The sequence below is a fragment of the Rhea pennata genome, chromosome 2 (assembly GCF_028389875.1).
Source record: "Rhea pennata isolate bPtePen1 chromosome 2, bPtePen1.pri, whole genome shotgun sequence".
NCBI lineage: Eukaryota > Metazoa > Chordata > Aves > Rheiformes > Rheidae > Rhea > Rhea pennata.
Genome location: NC_084664.1, coordinates 36,449,773 through 36,462,780, shown reverse-complemented (window position 1 = coordinate 36,462,780; position 13,008 = coordinate 36,449,773). Strand labels below are relative to the sequence as shown.

At 42.5% G+C, this 13,008-nt stretch overlaps 1 protein-coding gene across 3 annotated transcripts in view; it reads left to right on the top strand.

The window, feature by feature from the left end:
* Window positions 1-1,962: 1,962 nt before the first annotated feature.
* Window positions 1,963-13,008, top strand: part of OSBPL3 (oxysterol binding protein like 3) — a 96,526-nt gene continuing 85,480 nt past the window's right edge. For all 3 annotated transcript variants that reach the window (XM_062569236.1, XM_062569237.1, XM_062569235.1), the window contains exon 1: window positions 1,963-2,127. The gene's annotated coding sequence lies outside the window, so the exon portion shown is untranslated. The remainder of the gene's footprint in view (window positions 2,128-13,008) is intronic.

Genomic DNA, 13,008 nt, shown 5'->3' with positions numbered 1-13,008 from the left:
TTTGGATTATATAATCACTGGGAAGGTATACCTTTAACATACCCTTGTTGCCTAATATCTTCTTAACCGCTTTGCTGCTCAGTTCAACTACTGTGCTCTTTAAAAGAAGAGCACTAATTTTGTCCAAAAACTTGTATTTATAAAAACAAACTAAAACCTGAAACTGAAGAAATTGAAGTATGTTATTCTTAAATTCCAGTTGTTTGCAAGCTGGTAAACAGCCTCTGTCAGTGCCTAAATTCCCACACAGCAGCAATTTGAAGCTATTTGATGCTAACCAAAAAATTAAAAACATTGCTCCTCAGATAATGGAAGATATAAAAAATGATGAGTAGGAAAGACCCTAATGGTTCTATCTGTATTATTTTAAAGAACATTTTATCATCTACATAAGCTAATGCAATAGTAATATGAACCTTTTATATAAAACATCACTTATTTCGGAGGGTACTCAAAGGATGTGCAGCACAATATTGCTCGAGTTTTCATTATATAGGCTCCATCTCCTTAAGCTATCATCAGGCACATGCATACAGTAACAGAGGCAAGAAAAGCTCTCTGTTCGGAGTCGGCCTGTGGTGTCCAAGGTGTCTGGGTTGCATTGGTGTGCTCTGGTCTGGGAACCCTCTGCCAGATGGTGTTGCTTAGCATTGCGACACTCTGCTGCATTCTTCATGCCCTCACGACAAATAAGCTTTCCTTCATAGCACAAAGTGCCACCCTGCTCCCAGGCTTTGCTAGCACAAGTTCCCATGTGAGAGCACCCTCTGTACCTTTGGGGGATGTTACTTGAGCTCACTTTTCCAACTACTTTACCCTTTTCTAACATAACAGTATGAAGCTCCCTTTAGTGGTACAAATGAGCAAAAGATTTTCCATTGCCTGTGCTCACTCCAGTTAAGAAAAGCACTAAATTCAGAATGGAATTTGAAAAGCAGTTGGCCAGTTTAGGGAAAATAAGGCCAAGTAGGAAAAACAGGGTAGTTCTTCCCTCCTCCCACCCTTGCTTTTAAGTCATGATCAGATAGTACTTTGTAAATAAAAGCCATGTGAATTGTGTCCCAAGTCACATCCCATCTGCATTCTTGCAAGCGGTTATAATTTTGGAAAGATTCAGAGCACACATTAAAGAATTTATGGAAACAGTCCAGAGCGCTTCTGACCACTTGGATCCAATTAGTCCTTCAAGTTGTTTCTTTTTAAATGAGACTCAGAGGAGCACACTAATTTTAGGATGCCAGGATGCCAGGGACGGGGAAGAGGCAGGGGGTGCGCTGTGGGGTTTCTCTCGGACTGAAATAACCTGCCTGGGGGGCGGGGGGAGGCTCCCTGTGCCCGGGAGCGCCCCCCAGCACCTCTCCGGACCGTTTTTCTCCTCACGGCTGCTGGCGAGCGGCCGTTGGCAGGAGGCTGCGGCTCCCCGGCTAAGCTGCCCCTGCCAGCGCCGGCTCCGCGGGTCGCGGCCGGGCCCCGGGAGCGAGGGGAGGCCGTGCCCTTGGGCCGTGCCGGGCCGCCAGGGGCAGCCGACAATCCCTCGGCTCAGAGTCTCCAGCAGAGCCGGTGAGGGATTAGCCCCGGGCCTCCCCCACCCCCACCCGAGCCTCCACGAGCCCTGCCTGCAGCCTGCCCCGTCCCAGCTGCCTGCCCCCGGCTCCGGGGCTCCGCCGCGGCACCGCCCCCACGTCCCCTCAGGGGCGGCGGCGGCGGGCTCCCGCGGAGCGGAGCGCGGCGCGCCTCACCCCGCCTGCCCGCCCGTCCGTCCGTCCGTTACACCTCCCCGCGCTCCACCTGTCCGAGCGGCGCCGCCCGTGACGTCATGGAACCCCAACGGCCGGGGAGGGCGGGCACGCCGCCCCTCCGGCGGGCGGGGGACGGAGTGCGGGCTTTCCTTTGGTCAGCGCGGCTGCCAATCAAGCGCGGTGGGCCCGCCCCCGCCCCTCTGGCGAGCGGCCCCCAGAAGCCGCGGGAGCGGAGGCGCCGCCGCTCCGCGCGCTCCCGACCTCCGTGGCACCGGCGCAGGTAGAGCCGCTGTCTGGGGCTGTCGCTCCTGCGCAACTCCTTCTTGCCGCGGCCGCGGGACCCGTGCTGGGGGCGCCCGGCGGGCCGCGGCTCGGCCGCCGGCGGCAGGTGAGGGGCTCCGGGGGGAGCCGGGCGGCGCCGGGGGCCGCTGCCCCCGCCGTGCCGCAGGGAGGGGAGCGGGGGGGCGGGCGGCGCGGCGGTTGCGGCCGTTGGCGGGGGCTCGCGGCCGCGGGGGGGGGCGGGGGCGGGGTCGCGGGAGCTCGGCAACCGAGGAAAGTGGGTTCGCGGTCCGGTGCCGGAGCGGCAAGGGGCGCCGGGAGCCGCCCGGGGCCGGGGATCCTGCTGGCGCGGGCAGGCGGTGCCGCTCCGCCGCCGCCGGTGCGGGCGGGCGCGGGGCTGCTGCTGGAAGCGCGGCGCTTCGGCCCGCCAGCCTGCGCGGCTTCCCCCTGCCCCGCTAAACCGTCCTCAGAAGAAATCGGATTTAAGAACCTCATCTCTTGCAATCCGGCGAGATCCCCGTCTGTGCTGTTACCGCACGGCGTATCTATTTCAGCTCGGGAACCAACTTCGAAATCTTTCGCCGCCTCGGAAGTGTGCTGTGGAAGGTTCCTCGTTATTTATTTACCTCCCAGGATGCTCTTTGTAGCACCAAAAGAGATCTAATTCTAGATTAATTGATAAAGCAAGCATCTGTTTCCAAAATGTAATCCTGTATTGGCTTCTAAGTCGTAAGGCTTGAGCAGTGAGTTTCCCGGGAGTCATTCAGCAGGGAGCCACTGCAGATTTTCCCCTCTCGCTGTGTGCTTTGGAAAATATAACTGACAGCCAACTGGTTACTAAATGTAACTTCAGAAATCTTGAGGATTTTTTTTTGACTGCCATGACTCTCATCTAAATCTGTGGTTCTCTATACTAGTGTGAAGTAAAAATTGCCACCATTACTTTTTTTTCCCCTTCTGCCCACATATTCAAGAAAATAGGTTAATTAAATCCATTCACTTTAGTACAGTATGATGTAATTTCAATTTGAGGACAAATTAAGCAATCTGAGCATTTAAATACTTCATTACTTTAGAACCATTTGGTACTCTTAACTGACAGCTGCCGATTTAATTTACTTGTAGGTCATCTGAAATGGCTATAGAAAAGGGTATTTAATAAACTTATTTTTCCTTGTAAAGTAATGTGTCTGCCCCCCCCCCCACCTCTAATGATTGTAACAGTGTTCTTCAGTCTCTGCCTTCTTGAAAAGAGATACAGGGAACAGTTGGCTGTTGCTTCATTCGTTGACGTCCATTGATTAATCTTAGAGTTCAGAATGATGTTTCACTCTACTTAATTTCAACAGAGCTTGTAAGTCCAGTTTGGACATTTAAAGCATATTTTTGTATAAAGCCTTGGGAAACATTGACTTTTAATTTACATCTAAATTTTTTTTTTAATTTTTTAAGCTATTTTTTTATTCCCAGCTTTTTGCTGAAAGTGTAACAAATACATCTTAACTAATAATTTTCAGTGTGCATTTTAATCTATCAAGTGAAAGATTTTCATTGTCATTCCTACCCCAATGAGTAAACAGTAGAGTACATAATTCTTTGTTCTCTTTTTCTTTACTCTGACCCCTCATGTTAGGCCTGTTTCTGTCCTCTTTTCTCATTTTGTGTGATATCTGGGTTTGTATGCAGGAAAGGTGGGTGGAGAACTTTAGGGATTGGAGACGTTATCTGTGCACGAGCGTGCATGTGTGTGCGCCTGTGTCCTGGGGGTGGGGCAGAGCAGTTGTGGTTGGGCTGAAATTACTAACACATTCATGAAGAACAGGAAATGATGGTGAGACTCCGATGGGGTTTGCTTATTGCAGCGCTGCATGTGTGGCTAGTTCATTTACTTTGCAAATGTAAGTGCAATGTATTTTATACAAAATCTTATTTGAAGGGTAGCTGTGTTTTAGTATGTATGTCGTCTTACAGAATTTGGACTAGGTAAAACCACACCCATTATGAATCATTTTGCCGTTCTGTAACAGGCTTTCCTTCATTTGTTGCATTTTATAGATTGTTAGATACTGTGCTATTCTAGCAGCCTTGCATCTTACAGATTCTAATTGTAAAAATGAGTTTTCAGTTGCTACCAGTGGTGCTCTTAAGAAGGACCCCCTGTATATATATATATGTGTGTGTATATATATATAAAATTATGTTATCTTTTTGCATGGGAAGACTCTTCTCACTTCTAAAGTAAAGCTAAAAATTAAGTAGTGTACATTTCAAAAAAAATGCAGGGATAAATGAAGCAGCATTATGAAGATGGGGTTGTACAATTATGAGGTGCTTCTATATTTCAGAATATACCTGGTATTTATATCAGGACATATTCTGACCTTATTGAAGTCAGTGGAAATTTCTCAGTTAATTTCAGTTATGTTAAGGTTTGACTCATAGCAAAAGTGGAAAGTTTCCCTGATAAACACCTAGGCAACACTGGTATACCGATCCTACCTTAGCTGAAGAAACTTACAGGAGAATCTGATTGTCCTTTCCTGTGTCAAGCTTCAAATATAGGAAGCAAATACTCTGTGATCTGACAAGCAACTTTTCGAAGCGGTACTAGAGTGTTTCTGTTACAAAACTTACTCAGCTTTGCTCTTTCAGATGTTGGATTTTTGTTTGCCTTCTGCCTTTGCAGTTATATTCAAGCAGTATACTTTAGGAGTCAGACATTGTTTTTAGCCTTGTGCAGCTGTCACTTGTACAAATATGTAAATCCTTGAACATTGTGCCTAGAATCAAATTGCTCCATTAGTTTCTTGCTCATCTGAAGGATGAGGGGTTTTTGTGTATGTAATGCTCTGTTCTGTTGTGGGTGCTTGTCTTTTTCTACTAACATAGAAACTAAAACTAAAAGAGAAAAATGTATTTTAATTAACATAGGATAGTTTGCTGTCTGCTATCCAGTATTCAATGGCATGGATGTTGATAATATGAATATAAGAATTGAAGTAGCACAGAGCAGGAAACATGATAGGTGGGAAAAGCTTTGCTGTGGGTCTGATGCTTGAAGGCTGAATATCCTTAACTCCTATTTCTTTCAGTCTGTTTTTAGCTTGTTGCTCATGTACAGTTCTTGAAGCTGCTCATGACTTTTATGTAGCATGTATCATATAATAGATCTGCTACTTCTGAACATGAAGTTATGACCTGAATCAACACAGTATTTTAGCAATAGTTTTGAAGCTCTGTCAACATGAAACTCAAGGCATATTGTTGTAAGTTGCTTGCAAAAGTTGAGGGTAGCCTCAATGGAGGAAGAAAACAAATTGGAGGAGTTGCGCAAATTCTTTCCAACTTTCAGGATTCAAGTGACTCAACTGAGACAAGTTTTAAGTCTTTTGAGCTTTTATATATGTTTGTTTATATATAGAAATTTCAATGATAGATCTGATATGCATTATTAGTATGTTTGATTTTAATATGAATACTTCCTACAGCATGATTATATATTATTTCATGTAGTTTTTGATCTTTTTCCTCCTGCAGATTAATATGCTCAATCGTGAATGTTGCATCATTTATGATTAAATTGACTTTAAGAGTGCTAGCTGAAGCTGAGAAGTGCATTTGGTCAGTTCAGTCCAGTGTAGCTCAGCATGCACTGTCCTGCCAGTCTGGTGTGCTAAAACATCACTGACTCAAAGCAAGCTTCTTAGGGTAGTAGAAGTCATGTGTTAATAAGCAGCAATAAGCATAGCAGTTCTTAATCCTATTTCAGTCTCTGGGTGCTCTATGATACTAATCACAAAAGTGAAGAAAACTTGAGCTACTTTTGATGTATAAGGTACTGGGCAGTTTTTGCAATGCCTGTCTACTACCGATTCTCAGTCTTTGGTTATAGACCTATCCTATACGTGGTTCCTGAGTCTTTTTCGGGGGAAAAAATATTGATGAACATGAGTTGATAGGAATCCTTGTTTACGTGCAACAGGAGGCAGGAATAAAACTGAGAATTGACTTTCACTGACCTCTAAGCCCTGATCTGAAGTGGTACATTTAGAACTGCTATGAGTTTCTGGCCCTCAGAGGGATCTCCAAACTTATTAGTTGTATTATTCCTTAAGGGAGCCAGACATAGACAGCATCTGCCTAATAACATCTGATAACTCTGAGAAGGAAGGCTGCAGATAAAGTTCTTCTTTACGTGCCTTTGTACTTTGCTTTTCATTTTTGTAACAATTTAAACTGAAGTTGAAAACCCTTTGCAGTTGCGATACAGCATATCAGACAAACTCTGCTCTGCATGTCTGACTGAGAGGTGTATGTATATCTGTCTGTGTCTCTAGGTTGCTAGTTTTCAAGTCCAGGTGTTAAGATGCAAATATTTGATTAACTATTTGGTCTTTAAGTTGTGGGTTTTTGGCTGAATTGTACTTAGACCAACAAACACAGCTTCTGCCAGTCAACAGTTAATTATTTCCTTCTGGACTTTGGCATTTATATTAATATGATTGTGCAAACAAATATCCTTGTGTTCTTCTGCTTCCTAATATAATGCTTGTATTTGGAATTAAGGAGATTTTCTTAGATTCATCTTTGCATAATATTAACTTTTTAGTGGAAGATAACTTCAGGTTCTGCCTCCATGTTTGTTGAACTGAAACCAAGAAAAACTGCCACAGCAAAAATGCAGGTAATACCTGGTACCACAGTAGTCGTGTAGCATCTGTGCTGTATTTAACACCTCTCCTTAGAATGAAGACAATAACAATGCAAAATTATGAAGGTGAGAAATTAATGCTTATTTCTACCAGCGTTAATTTACAATTGTGTTTATTGTAATATGTGTTAAATTTTAATATTGCATCTCAATAATGATTTTCTGTTGCTGTTAGTAAAATCTGTGAAGTCTTGGGCCTTTTTGACATTTGGTGTATCCTTTGATGAATGAAGTTTTTAGGGCAGAAATAGAAACGTGTAGGACTGCATTAAACCAGGGAAACTCTTGCCTCATCTTAATCTCTGCCATTCCTGTGTCTACTGTTCATGATAATACTGCAAAGACTGTATTGTGATGTGAGTGTCATCTCTTACCTATTGTGGCCATCACTTAGGTCACTTTGAGGTCACTTTTCTCTGGTATTCTCTGTTTTTTCCCATAGTTCTGGAGGCTTCTCCTAGTTGCAGCGTACACATTGTTGCTGTTCTTATTTTAATTTGTGCAGTTAGTTGTTATTTAGCTGTTGGTGAAACTGAATGAAGCTCCTGATCTTAATAGTTTCAACAAAGGAACAGCTACCTGAGTGTACTCTGTTTACCTTCTTTCTGCTCAGGAAGTAACTAAAACTATAGAAAAGACAAACTCTGAATAGCTTGTCAATCACCAACAGAAATGTGTATGTAGGAGACTACTCTTCTCTGTGCACAAACCCATCTGTGTCATTCTTAATTTTGCTTGTTACAGTAGGTTAAATCTTGTCTTTCAAGTTTCTACACAAGGCACAGTAGGATCCAGTTCTTTGGCACTACTTTCCCCCCCCCCCCATCTTGCCAGCCATTTGCTTATATTAAAAAATTCCTGTTTAAATGTCTTCCTTTCCTCAAAAATTATTGTTTGGTCAATGTGTTTAGAAGAATAGCCTTGAGAAGGGATAGAGAGAATTTTTTCATTCTTTTAGCTTCCCAAGTGCAATGTGCAATTCTTATTTTTGAGAGACCCTTTGCTGTCCTGTCTTTAATGGTGAGAGATGGCTTTGAAACCAGTGTTATCTCACTAAGTCTTCATCAGAAGGTTCTGCCATTGCCTCAGGATGTGGAGCATAATTGCAGTGTCTCCCCTAGAACAGAATCCAGAACGTCTTGCTTGTATGACACCTGGAACTACCCTTGCTATTGAAAATAAGCTTGTTCAATAATATAAAATGCAGTATTCTCAAGGCAGCGAACTGTTCTTTCATTTTTCCATAGCCCTTGCTTGTCACAAATGAGTGCTGAGCTCCCCTTGACACATCTCTGAAAACATAAATGGTAAGTGCAGTAAGTGTAACTTGTATATTAGTGGGGAAAAAGTTTCAGTTTGAATGTGAACTGGTCACCAGTCATCCTCTCCTGACCATCTCACGTACCTTAAAAAGCACTTGTGTTATTTCTTTTTTAAATCTTATATGGTGATACTTGAGTGCCCTAAAATAACTAAGTAGGTGTAAATCATTGGTTCCAAGGGGTCCCTAAGACATACTTCTTGGTGGTTACTTTTTTGCTGAATGGGGAGCTGATGAAGTTAACCTTCAAAGGGATGTAGCCTCCTGAGAGTCCTTTCCATTTTGTTAAGGCGACTCTGGAAGGAGTTTGCAGTGACTTTCTCCAGGCAGGCTAATACTTGGGGAGTACACCCATCGAGTGTGCTTGCTTTCCACAGTTCAGTAACTTTTTTTTTAATTGCATGTATCTGTGCCTGTGCAGCTCAGTGGTACATGGCCTGTCTGATTCTTATGAGCCCTACAGCCATTCGGGTAGCAGATGTTCTAAGAACCTTTTTTTTTTTAACATTGCTTTCACCACCTCAAAAGGAGGACACTAAGCATGCATCAGTCTATTTAGAGCTGGTGTTACTGCTAAAAGATTGCAGATCTGTTTTTTAAATAAGCTGTAGTGGAACAAAGAAACAAAAAAGAACCAGCTAGAAGCATTATTAAGACTATAGTTAGAAGAAAAAAAAAAACTTCGGGAGAATTTGGGGCAGGGGGAGTGGGTTTTCTGTTTGTTATTTTTGTTTTTTTTTTGGGGGGGGAGGTGTTGCTGGCAAGGAAGGGCGATTAATTAGCCTTTGTGGCCTATGCTGGTACTGCAGTGTCTTAGAAAATTCTCAGAACTGCATCTTTCTTGCTCTTGCTGTTAAGTATGGTTAGTGGAATCACTTGCAACAGCCGATGTTTAGTTTACTGGAAAGATGATAATATGATAATATTTTTGCCACTTGTTAAGATATGTAACTGTACTATTGTATTTTGAAGTTTGGTTTACTTTGCAGTGAGCTTTGAATAGGTTTTAGATGACACTACAAACACAACAAAAGTCTGATTTGAGGATAAGCATGTAAAAACTGTGTACTTCTGCTCTTCAAACTGGTAGATTTACAAATGTTTTGGAGAAGTCTGTTACAGTCCTTATGAGTCCTGTTCAAGTGTTGTTTCCCAGTCTTGGTGGGATCATGAGTGGAGCATGGCACAAGGCTATGGTCAGGATGTAGATAATCTTTCATATAGCAGAGTGCAACTGTAGTTGGAATAGACAGCTTTTGGAAGATTGCTGGTATCTGCCAGACAGAAGCTGATTTAAGTCAACTTCTGAAAAAGAACTAATGGGGTTTGCTAATTACCTGCAATTTATATATAAAGGGGGAGAATCTAGGCTGTAGCAGAGTGGCCCTGTTGCAGAACTCTAATAATGAATGACCAAGTTGGAAGACTTGATCTTTCTTGTTAACTTAATAAGGCCAAACAGTGGAAGGAAGAGAATTTGGATATTCTACAGGATCTTGTCATGTCTTGGCAAGAAAGTTACCTTTTGCTTGGAAGTGAATTTAGAAATTCAGTAGGTATATCCTTACTAGCATCAGCAAATGATCTGGGAACTCTCCTTACTGAGTAACATGTTTAACAACTGAGACACTGCCTGCTACTGTGGTATCAGTACCACTGCTAGGCTGAGCAAGCGCCTTACTGGATTTAGATTTCTGGGCTGGATATGAGAGGCTGCTTTGCTGTGTTATTTTTAATCTTCTATGAAAAAAAAATCTGAACAACCCTTCCTTCCCCCCCATATGGAACTTTGCATGTTGAGCAAAATACCAGGTCAGTGTATTAAAATGACTCCTTATCTTAACTGAATAATACTGATGATTTTTACTAACTGACATAACTAGCAAGAAATAATTCAAAGCTTTTACACCATTGCCACAGCTGCTGAAATTCAAGAAGCATAAAACCTGTTCATCATCTTTCCTGTATTATATAAAAAAAGGGGGGAGGGTGATAACTGAGTTCAGTTGCAGATTTGTTACTCCTTCAAATCCACCTATCTTGTCTGCGGCGTGTTAAAACCAGAAACACTCAATATGACAGTAACTTTATAAAACTTATAAAACTAAGGCTTAATTACCAGATATCTCCCAGTGTTTAAAGAATTACAAATTATTGAGAAAGATAAATAACGTTCTTTTAGCTGATGTCCAGTCTGTTTTGTTGAAACAAGCTCTTTTAATATTCTACTGAATTAGAGTAAGTATGAACCTACCTTGCTGAAATCATGGTGATGTATAGTTTTTCTTGCTCTGTGTTTTTTTTTTTGTTTTTTTTTTTTCATTCAATTCACTGAATAAGTATGGAATTTCATTTCAGATTCAGAGATGAGATGTTAGAATTTTCCACAGGCTATCTGAATCATAGGCTTCTCTCCACACAAGCATATAGCTTCGTGTTTTTCTATGCATTGTACTATATTGCCCTGTACCTTTTGAAGTTTATCAGAATTGACATTTCTACTTGTAAATCATCAACAAAGCAATTGCTAGGATCTCAATTTGGCAGATGCAACTTTCTGTTTATTTTTTTTTTTTTTTAAATCCAAACTTTCACAAGATGACTTGTAAAATATTTTTTTCTTTATTGCAGGAACATTTAAGTATGCAAGGTCATTTTTTTCTGCCGTGTCTATGCATGTAATTTCTGGTGTACTGAAGACCCTTTACTGAAGATAATCTTGCATTTTAAAATATCAAATTTCAAGTAATAGGACACCACTGAGCATTTTTGAAAGCACACAAGGTCATTATTCTTATCAGGCAGGCTTTAAATAATCTGCTTTTAGTCCTGGGTGATTAGTATGATAAGCTGAACAGGGGAGATGCAACTTTATTTTTAGCTGTATTTTCAGACATCTTTTTACTTTTAAACACATGGCTGCTTTAATTTCAGTGCAGTTCAGTGACGGAGTAGTGGTGATATCTTTGGTATAATCAAGATACTGAGTGTTCTCACTCTGGGAAATACCATGGAGCTTTTTTGTGGGGGAAGGCTGCTTCCTGCTGAAGAGCCCAAGGAAGTCTCAGTTTCAGTGGCATGGCTCAGCATTTGAAGACACCCAGGATTTCCTAACAGTGCATGCCATTTTAGTCTTGATAATCCAGACATCATGGCAGTTCATGTTGTATTACCAACTGATCCTTGCCAAAAGAGCTTGTGTTATTTACTTTAATATGGACAGAATGCATAGTTAGCATAAAACATCTTTTATTCAAGGCAGAATGGCAGTCATTTATTTTTTTTGGTATTCTCAAATTAAATAATAATTTAATGTGCAGAGCCATTCTATGTAAGGACTATCTTTACTTGTTGTTAAGTAAGCATGTTTTATGTCTTAAAGGAAAAAAATGCAGTTTCTTGAATATTAGGAAGATATAATGCCTCTTTTAGCATGGCTGGTCTCCTAGACCTCACATCTTGCAGAAGCTGAATTCTTGAAGAAATTTCGATCTTAATGTCATTACTCAACAGTCTTTAAGCATGTTGCCACTTGACCATGCAATGGATTACTTGAATGCAGGAGAGAAGTAGGCATAGGCTATACATCAGTTGTGCATTACTTTGGTGTCAATAGAATCATAGAATCAGTAAGGTTGGAAGGGACCTCTGGAGATCATCTAGTCCAACCCCCCTGCTCAGCAGGGTCACCTAGAGCATGGTAGACAGGGTTGCGTCCACGCGGGCCTTGAAGATCTCCAGAGAAGGAGACTCCACAACCTCTCTGGGCAACCTGTTCCAGTGCTCCGTCACTCTCACTGTGAGATCACATCTTCTCTATCTGTCCAGGCTAATACAGTTAGAGTTTGGGAGGGAGGGTTGGAGGTGTATATTGAACACAGGAAAAGAGATTTTTTACATACACAGATAGAGAGGTATATATTTATATACATATATACATATATGTTTGTGTATATATACACACACACACACACATATATATATAATGTGTGTGTGTAATTTCTTTATATAAAATTTCTTTTTAATTCTCACTTCTTATTCTGGTTGACCAAGCTGTTTTTTCTACTTCCCTGTGATTCTTTCTGACCTTTGAAAATACTGGGAGATTTCTTCACAAATATTTGCAAATAATCTTATGAAACCTTTTAGGTGGTATGTGAATGCCACTGAAATACTTGCATGCAAAAGTGTGTAACATAAGAAGATGCACCTAGGGAAATATAACCCTAGGCACCAGTACAAGCTGGGGGCTGACCTGCTGGAGAGCAGCTCTGCAGAAAAGGACCTGGGAGTGCTGGTGGATTACAAGTTGACCAGGAGCCAGCAATGTGCCCTTGTGGCCAAGAAGGCAAACGGTCTCCTGGGCTGCATTGGGAAGACTGTTGCCTGCAGGTCAAGGGAGGTGATCCTGCCCCTCTACTCAGCCCTGAGGAGGCCTCATCTCGAGTACTGCATCCAGTACTGGGCTCCCCAGTCCAAGAGGGACATGGAGCTACTGGAGAGAGTCCAGCGTAGGGCTACAAAGATGATCAGAGGGCTGCAGCATCTGCCCTATGAGGAACGGCTGGGAGAGCTGGGCCTGTTTAGCCTGGGGAAGAGAAGACTGAGGGGGGATCTTATCAATGTGCATAAGTACCTGAAGGGAGGGTGTCAAGGGGACGTGGACAAACTCTTTTCAGTTGTGACAGGACAAGAGGCAATGGGCAGAAACTGAAGCACAGGAAGTTCTGCCCGACCATGAGGGGGAATTTCTTCCCTGTGAGAGTGACAGAGCCCTGGAACAGGTTGCCCAGAGAGGTTGTGGAGTCTCCTTCTCTGGAGGTCTTCAAGGCCCGCCTGGATGCAACCCTGTCTACCATGCTCTAGGTGACCCTGCTGAGCAGGGGGGTTGGACTAGATGATCTCCAGAGGTCCCTTCCAACCTTGCTGATTCTATGATTGCAAACAAAATTCACAAG